Below are 10,319 nucleotides of genomic sequence, written 5' to 3' on the forward strand. Positions count from 1 at the left end.
TTGTCCATTTGGTCAATTCTACTTTTTAAGGCATTCTCCTCTTCACTGGATTTTTGTGGTTCTTTTACTATTTGTTCCATTCTGTTTTTTTTTCTTTTAAAGTTGTTATTTTCTTCATATTTGTTGTGCCTTCTTTACCAAACTGTTGACTCTTTTTTCATGATTTTCTTGCATCACTCTCACTTATGTTCCCAATTATTTCCCTCTAACTCTTTTACTTGATTTTTAAAAATCCCTTTTTGAGCTCTTCCATGATCAGAGACCAGTTCATATTTTTTCGTGAAGGCTTTGGATGTAGGAATTTTGACTTTCTTGTCTCCTTCTGAGTGTGTATTTTGATTTCCTTTTCACCACAGTGACATTCTATGGTCAGAATTTTTTTTGTTGTTGTTTGCTCATTTTCAAGCCTATTTCTTAACTTTTTACTCTATTTTAAATTGGCAATCTGTTTCCAAAGTTAAGGGGACACTGTACCAAGCTTCACTTTTTGTTTCTGTGTGTGTGTGTGTGTGTGTGTGTGTGTGTGTGTGTTTTATGCAGCTATTTCCAGAGGTAATTTTGGGAACCTATAAGTTATTTATTCTTAAAAGGTGGTATGAACTAGGGATATTTGTGTTTATTATTCTCCTGTGCTGTGCACTGGTTTGTGAGCAACCACAAACATTCTTTTCAACCCTGAAACTGTGACCAGAATCTTTGCTTCCATGTGGTTGCAAGCTCTGCTGTGCTAATGCTCCTACCCTGGTGCCAGCCAAGTGACCTCTAAAAATCTCCTTCTGACTCATTGTCTGATCCCCTTAACTTTTGTGTGCTGAGAGGACTGGAAAGTTCCATTGCTACCAATGATTCAGTTGCCCCAAGGCCTGCTCCTGGTTTTCTGGGGCCGTCTATATACTCGCATGGTTTGTGTTGGACTGTGCTCCTCTCTCACCCTGGTACAATAGACCTTACTGTAATATAATGCCAAGCAAAGGCAACTTCCCAAGGTTCAGAATACCAGCATAGGTGCTCTCCATTTTACTCAGTGACGAACCAAGAACAGAGAAGATCAAAACATGACATCATTCAAAATACAGCATTTACTAAGTGTGATTAAATAATCTCCAAGTATTACCCCACCCCAGGACCTTCCATTCATTCAATCAATTACAAAGTCCCTGTTCTAAATACTACTCTACCCCTAGGCTGTACCTTCATTTAGTCCATCACAAAACCCCTCTTCTCAAATGGAGATTAGTTTCCAATCTAAGTAAAGTATATTCATTTGTTCAACCATAAAACACAAAAAGGTCAAAAGTTCCCCACCCCTGGATCACAATTGAATATACCCCAGAGTTACATCAAGTTTAAGCTCAGCACTTAATACCCAAATGGAGGTCTTTTCTTCATCTTGACAGGAGGCAAGTTCTCATCAATTGTAGTTCCTGGGGAGACAAGGCTTAGCAAGGCCACAAGATACATTGCCAGTCTCTTCATTAATTCATCCTCTGTCTGTAGAACAGTCCTAGAACCCCTGAAAATATTAGCAAAACCCTCTCCCAGGATTTCTGTAAACATACAACAAGAAAATCCTTTTTCAGGGCTTCTAAACCAACAGAAAGTTTCCCAGACCCCTGCAACAACAGCACTGCCCTTCACCAGTGGACAGTATTCATTTTCTGTCTGCAGGACAGTCTTAGGAGCTCTTAACCAGCAGCCAGGTTCCAGGACTTCTTCAACAACAGGACTGTCTTTCACCAGTGGACAAATCTGGCAAAACAACATCAAAACAGACAGACAAAGTACCAGAAAAACAGCCATGTCTCCTCAGGCCTTGGCAGCTCCAGGGGCAGGTCTCAAAAGTCCAGGGCAATTCAAAGTGGCCCTCAGCAATCCTCTCAGTCTCTCTCTGCCTCCACGAGGGTGCTGCTTCCAAAAAGTTCTTCTGCCTCTCTCTTGTCTCTCTCCAAATCTACTTCACCAGCTCCTCCCAGTTCAGGACTTTCTTTTCACATCAACAAGTCCATCCCACATGTGGGATTAACAAGCTCTAGGTTTTAACACAATCAGTTTGAAAACCAAGCCAATTCAGGGGGATCTTTATATTCCATTACTATCACACTTACTGTAAGGGTTATGGGATTTAAAGATCTCCCATGCCCCATGGACGTGCTGACATAGCAGAGCAAGAGAAAAAAAAAAAGCCGAGCTAATGGTCCTGCGGTTGGCAGTTGGTGGCAGTTGCCCTTTTTTTTTTTTGAGTTAGGACTCCTGCTGAGGACTGCCAGAGGCCAGAGCTGCTGGGAGCGCTCTTCCAGGACACTGGGTGGTTGCTGTGAGTGGGGAGAGGAGGACCTTTGCCTGAGGTAGCCTGTTCTGTTTTAAAGGCTTGAAAATGTGGGTGCTTTCTACTTTATCTACCTGTGCCAATGTCATAACAACTCTGATGGCTTTCACTTTCTGGTTTTGGGACTCAGTCTTTTGGTATCTTAATAAATTTTCTAGTTTATTTCCCCAAATGGCAAACCTGATGTATTTTGTGATGGATAATTATATCAGCATATTTGTAATCTCTATAGGCATTGTGAATATGGCATTGCTGATACACTTACCTATCAACCTTCTAAGTTGTCTTTCCTGGAAAATTGTTTCACTCTCTCTTTTTGTGGGTTCTGTCTCTCTAGAATTTGTTTAGAGTAATTATTCAAAGGCATTTGGAAAGGTTTGGGGGGAGTTCAGGGGAGCCTCCTGCCTTTACTCTGTCATGTTGACTCTGCCTTATGATAGTACTTTTCAAATATTCAAATAACTATCATGAGTAACAACCAGTTAATGTTTACAGTTTGTTTTGGGAAAGCAGAACTAGGAGAATGAAAAGGAAGGTAGCTGAAAAGAAAATATTTAGGCTTCATGTAATGAAGGAGGAAATGAGCTGTTTTCACTGTGTTACAACAGTTTCCCTTTCCTGGAGGTTTTCAAGCAATGATTGGTTGACCACATGCAACATATGATGAAGCGGAAGTTTTTAGACATCCATGAGTTGGATTAGGTGGTCTCAGAAGTTCCTTAAAACTCTAAGATTAGGTAATTCTGTCATTCTTTGATTGTATGAAGGTTTTAATCATGAGTAATCTCATATTTAAATAGCTTTCTTTATGTGCTTCTATGCAGAGTAATGTGTCTGCTATATACAAATGCATTTAAAAAACCAAAATAAATAAATATATGAGATTTAGGAAATATTAAAGATAATAATTACTTTTTTTGCCAAGAGCTTTTTCCAGTAATAAGGGAATACAACTGAAAGTGATTAAAAAGAATTTTGTCATCCACAGAACCAACTATTTCACATGTGTACTGAATTTGCTACAGCTTTCTTCTCAGTTCTTTTCTCTTTACAATTTTCAATATTTCTCTTTCCTTTATTCTTGCAATTTTCCCTCCCCTCCTGATTTAAGTTTAAAGCTAGCATTACACAAAAGATCTGTAACCACAGGCAAGCCACTTAATCTCTGTGCCTCAGTTGTTCTCATGTCTAAAATTGGAATAATAATATCTATTTACCAGAATTTCTGTGAGGGTAATATGGGATAATATATCAGATTACATTGTCCAAAGACCACTGTATAAAAGCTAGTTATTATTATTTTGCAGAGTAGCTAAGTGGTACAGTGGGTAGAGCACTGGTCTGGAGTCAGAAAGACCTGATTTCCAATCTAGCCTTAGATACTAGCTGTGATCCAGAAAAGTCACTTAACCATGTTTGCCTCAGTCTTTTCATCTATAAAATGAGCTGGAGGAGGATGGGAAACCACTCCAATAGCATTGTCAAGAAAACCCCAAGTGGGGTCATGAAGGATCAGACATAATTTTAATGACTGAACAACAAAAAATAGTATTCTTCAAATACATGCATATATGCATATGTACATGTATGTATATACACATATGTATACATACATGTATAAGTACATTGAAACAAGCATAGTTCCTTAAATCAGGGAAGTGACTATTCCATTGTTTTGAGTAGACCACATTTGGGGCACAATGTTTAACTTTTGTACCAAACACTTACTTTATATATAGATAAAAAAGGAAAACAATGCTTGTGTTTATGTATTTTGGGGAATGGATGTGTAAAGATAGATGGAGTCAGAAAGAGACATGTAAACAAAGCATAATCCAGGAATTCTTGATCTACAAATGTGAATTTAAATTTTTTTTGACAATTATATTTTAATAAAATTGATTTTCTTTCAACACCATGTATTTTATTTAATTTAAAATATTGTGAAAAAGTTTATATAGGTTTCATTAGACTGCCAAAGGGTCTATAACAAAAAAATGGTTAAAAATCTGTGACACAGAGTGTTAACCTTCTATATGCACATCGTTTCTTTGAAAGGAAAGCTGTCTCTTTATTTTCAAAGCCAAATCTAATGTGAGAGATTGTTTTCAGAATATAAAAGAACTTACTAGAAAACAGAGGAAAAATGCACTTAAAATGAATACTAGATGAGACAATGACTTTGCTCTTTAAGTCCTAATTCCCTTGTTTCATCAAGTTTTCTAAAGTAAAAAAAAGTATATAATCAATCTCCAATAAAAGCAAAGAATTTTAATGAAGTCAGAATTGTCACAGGTTACACGAGAATAAGATCATTTTTGTGGCATGCACAGGAATCAACTGCCAACATGAGTGAATTAGAAGCATTTTTTTATTTACTTTACAATCTTAGTTTTTACATTGAATAAACAAGCTTTGTCACTTGAATGAGTTGTTGATACATTTATATAATTTTATTGATCAAACCAGTTGAGGAGCTAAAGGTCACAATTTTGTGCTAATAACTAGTATTAGATTTGTCTAAAATTGTACCTAGGTCTCAAATATTCAGTAATATCATACAAACAACAATTACTACATCCTAGGCATTTGAAATACCTACTGATGAGCATCAGCCTTCTTCATGAAGGTAGAATCCTTGCAAAGAAATATTAGGGAATTTTTAGTTTTATAATGAATGAGTTATATCAATGGATTCATAACACTTTATTAACATATATGTCCTTGGAAAATCAAAAGTAATCATTCTTGCTCCCTGTAGATATTAAGTAAAGTCTCATAAGTATTAAAGGAGATACATATGACTATGGGGATTTATCTGTGATAATCCCTTTCTTCTAAATTCTGCCATGAAATCTCTGGGTATATGTACACAGAGTTTTGTGGTACATCTCTTCTGTTGGAACTTAACCAAGTCTCAAAGATACATGCTATATTCTATCTCTGTGTCTCTGTGTCTCTCTATCTCTGTCTCTCTCTTTGTTTCTCTCTGTGTCTCTTTCTCTCTCTGTCTCTCTTTGTCTCTTTCTCTTTCTCTCTGTCTCTGTGTGTCTCTCTCTCTTTCTGTCTCTCTCTCTGTCTCTTTCTCTGTCTCTGTCTCTCTGTCTGTCTCTGTCTCTCTATCTCTGTCTCTGTCTCTCTGTATCTCCCTGTCTCTCTGACTCTGTCTCTCTCTCTCTCTGTCTCTCAACCTCTCTCAACATTTCCTGAAGGCACACAAGTGCTTATGACAGAAAGAAACCCAAGGACTGTCAAATCTGACCTTCGACTCCTTGTCATTTACATAGAAACAAATAAGACTGTTGAAGGAAGCTAGAATCTTCACAGATTTTGAAGTTCTGAGGGGAGAGGGGATAGTATGAAAATCTAAGAAGCACAAGTAACATGTTCATCTTAACTTCCTATTATAGGCATAATTCAAAAGAACAGAAAGGAATTGAACAGTTGAATGAAAAAGTGATTTGGACTGCTAGAACATGACTTAAAGAAATCAGTCTTAGATGAAGCACACATAATAAAGGCCAATAGAAATACATAGTCCTGAGCCTTGCGAATATGATCAAAGTTATCTATGTGAGGAAGTATATATGCATGAATGTGATAAACATACATGTTAATTCTTCTGTGTACATACACTATATATGTGTATACTATACACATATATAAACATATATGTATGTATATAATATACACATATCTATATATGCATGTGTACGTACATATATATGTGTTGTTGTTTAGTTGTGTCTTACTCTTTGTGACCCCATGGACCATAGCATGCCAGGTGCTTCTATATTTCACTATTTCCTGAAGTTTGTCCAAGCTCATGTTCATGACTTCCATGAAACTATCTAGGCATCTCATACTCAGCTGTCATCTCCTTTTTGCCTTCATTTTTTCCCAGTGTCAGGGTCTTTTCCAATAAGTTTTATCTTCTCATTATGTGAACAAATATTTAAGCTTTAGCTTCAGTCTTTCCAATGTAGAGTCTGAATCAATGTCTTTAAGTATTGACTAATTTTATCTCCTCTGCAGAGGACTCTCAAAAGTCTTCTCCATAACTCAAAAGCATCAGTTCTGTGGTATTCAGATTTCCTTATATTCCAACTCTTACGGTTATAACTTGCTGCTGGAAAAACCAGAACTTTGATTATATTTATATGTGTGTGTATATGTATATGTAGGCATGTGTATATAATATTTCAAATATCTAATATTGTGTGCAAGACGAGTAACATTACGAGTCAATAGATAGTAGAAAACTAGAAAAGAATATCAAAGAGTCAAAAATAGAATAGAAACAACAGTCTCAAATTTCTATACATAGTTGCACAAAGTAAAGCTAATTAACAAGGTGAATTGCTGCTAGAAATATTAATGGAAAGAAGTAAATTTGACTTTGTAAAATTCATTGCCAATAGATGCACTGCAAATCAAAGCTAGAACACATGTACATGCATACACACACATACACACACACATAGGCTATCTATCATCTATCTATTTAGCTAGCTGTCATTGACTTTTGGGTAAGACTTGGCAGATCCTAATGAATAGACATGATCTCCTAATCTAAACTAGCCCCTTATCTGCAATTTATATAGCCCTAAGGCGGTAAATGACTTGCCTGTGATCCCATACCACACTGACAACACAATGTGTCAGAGACAGGACTTGAACACAGATCTTGCTCCTTCTGTGGTCATCTCTTTACATGTTGCCTCTTTTTAAGAAAACATCTTCAAGTTGCTATAATATATGAAGAAAAAGTTGGACTAAAGAGGAAATCCAGGGACATGAGGGGAAAAAATGTGGCAGAAACCTCCCCTTTATAATAGGGGAAGATTAGTAGTATAATTACTATAATAGATTAACATCTGGATGTGGAATCAGGAAGAACTGAGTTCGGTTGAGTATATGTTATTCCCTCCTTAAGCCAAATTCAATGAGACTGCTGTTGACCCATTCCCTTTCATCTTCCTGCTCTCCCCCTCCATTGTAATTATTTTCTCCTGCCTCTTTTATATGAGATAATTTACCCTATTCTGTCTCCCCCTTTCTCTTTCTCCCATTATATTCCTCTCTTACCTCTTAATTTTATTTTTTAGATATCATCCTTTCCTTTTCCACTGATCCTGTGGCCTCTGTCTATGTATACATGTACACACATATGCACACACTCACATATATATTTATACACAAATACACCCTTCTATACATAAATATAGATGTATTATTCATATATACATGTATGTATGTATACATGAGTATATGTACATATACACATATATATTCCCTTCAACTATCCTAATACTGAGAAAAGCATTGTAAGTTACAATTATCGTTTTTCCAAGTAGGAATGTAAATAGTTCAAATTTAACAAATTTCTTATGATTTCTTTTTCCCATTTACCTTCTCATACTTCTCTTGCTTCTTGTTTTTGAAAGTCAAATTTTCTGTTCATCTGTTTTTTCATCAAGAATGCTTTTAAGTCCTCTATTTCATTGAATCACCATATTTTCCCCTGAGCCATTATACTCAGTTTTGCTGAGTAGGTGATTCTTGGTTTTAATTCTTGCTCCTTTGACCTCTGGAATATCATATCCCAAGCCCTTCAATCCCTTAATATAGAAGCTGCTAGATTTTATGCTGTCCTGCTTGTGTTTCCATAATACTCAAATTGTTTCTTCCTGACTGCTTATAATATTTCTCCTAGACCTGGAAACTCTAGAATTTATCTATGATATTCCTAGGAGTTTTCTTTTTGGGATGTTTCTCAAGAGGTCACTGGTGAATTCTTTTGATTTTTGTTTTGCCTTCTGGTTCTAAAACATCAGGGTAATTTTCTTTGAGAATTTCTTGAAAGATAATTTCTAGGCTCTTTTTTTGATCATGGCTTTCAGGTAGCCTTATAAGTTTTAAAGTATCTCTCCTGGATCTGTTTTCCAGGTCAGTGGTTTTTCCAATGAAATATTTCAAATTGCCTTCTACTTTTTCATTTTTTGGATCTGTTTTATAGTATGTTGATTTCTCATAAAGTCATTAGCTTCAGTTTTCTCCAATCTAATTTTGAAGGAATTATTCTCTTCAGTGAGCTTTTGAAATTCCTTTTCCATCTGGCAAATTTGGCTTTTTAAGGCATTCTTCTCTTCATTGGGTTTTGAGACCTCTTTTGCCATTTGTGTTAGTCAATTTTTTAAGGTGTTATTTTCTTCAGTATTTTTTTTTTGCATTTCTTTTAGCAGTCTTCTGACTTGCTTTTTATAAGTTTCTTGCATGGTTCACATTTCTCTTGCCAATTTTTCCTTGAGCTCTTCCATACCCAGATCATATTTTCTTGGAAATATATGGCAGTTTTGACTTTTTTGTCTTCTTCTAGGTCCATATTTTGATCCTCTTTGTCCCCCCCAAAAGATTCTATGGTTATATTGAACTTCCTCTATTTGCTCATCTTCTCAGCCAATGACTTGACTTTTGAACTCTTTGCCATGGTAGAGCTCTGCTTTCAGAGTGGAGAGAGCTATATCCTAAATTTCTGGGGTTTCTGCAGCTGTTGTCAGAGCTGCTGTCAGAGCTATGAGGAGGCCACCCTCTCTACAACCATCACAAGCTCTGGCATGCTAGTGTTCCTCACCCCAGCACCACCACCCAAGATCGCAACCCAGATCCAAGCAGGTCAAAGCAAGAATGATTACTCTTTGAATGGTTGCTTGGTGTGCATGGCAGCTCCAGAGGCAGCCATGAGGCAACAGCTGCAGCCCCTGCACCACCACCACCCCTGTCACCCCAGAGACAGGGGCCAGACCATGGTCTTCTCTAAGCCAGTTCCAACAAAGTTCCCTATTGATCTTTTACCTTCTCTTTGGAATTTATGGGGTGAGAAGTCTGGAAACCACCACGGCTGCTGGTGATTCACTCTCCTCAAGTCTGTTCTGGCTGTTGTAGGCTGCAAGTCTTTTCTTGCATAGCTCACGTGGGACTGTGCTCAGATCCTAGTCGGTGAGATAGAGCTTTCTTGTCAGCTTGCCAGGCTGTCTTCAGCGGGAGATTTGTTTCTCTCTGTGACTCTGTGAGTTCTGTATCTCTAAAATTTGTTCAGAGTAATTTTTTTTACAGGTATTAGAGGTGTTTAGAGCAGGATCTCAACCAAGTTCCTGCTTTTACTCTGCCATCAGGGCTCTGCTCACTGAAGAACTCAGAACCTCATTCAGGCCCTTATTAGCTGTGTCATTCTGATTTAAACCTACTATATGCCAGTTTTTATACAAAGCCAATACCCAAACTCACTATTCTCAGACTTGGCACACTTTCTGGGAAAAGAAATAAACAAATGCCTCAGTTTCTTTGTCATCTTTAAACCTACAAGGTTAAAATAGTACCTACCTCTCAGGGTTGTTGTAAGGATTAAATGAGATAATAAAAGTAAAGTACTTTACAAATCTTAAATTGCTATATAATTATTGGCTAGTATTATTAGTGCTCTTCTCTGTACCCATTTCATTTCCAAATCTTGTTGGTTCTATATTCATAGCATCTCTTTTACCTTCCTCCTGTGCTCTATTCACACAACCATCAAACTACATTACATTTTCATTACTTCTCACTTATACTAGAGCAATGGTTTTCTAAATGTTTCTTCTCTATTCAGTGTCACCCCTCTATAATTTCCACAGAAGTTCCAAATGAATATTTCTAAAGTGCAGGTGAGACCATGTCACTTCTTTGGTGAAAAAAAAAATTCACTGATTTTCTATCACCTCTAGGACTAAATGCAAGCTTCTTCATCTGGCATTTAAAGTCTTTTACTATATGGTTCCAGATTACTTTTTACAGGCTTATGTGTTTCTCTTCTTTGTGCAGTCTGCAGTATAGATACACAGACCTTTTTGCTGTTCCTGACAGATGATATTCCAACTCAAATCTCCAAACCTCTAGAAATGATTTCTTCTTTGCCCAGAATACATTCCTTCTATACCTCTAACTCTTAAAAGCC

Source organism: Petaurus breviceps, unplaced genomic scaffold (assembly GCF_028583685.1).
Source record: "Petaurus breviceps papuanus isolate PSGF00001 unplaced genomic scaffold, PetGlider_PUasm1.0 140, whole genome shotgun sequence".
Lineage (NCBI taxonomy): Eukaryota > Metazoa > Chordata > Mammalia > Diprotodontia > Petauridae > Petaurus > Petaurus breviceps.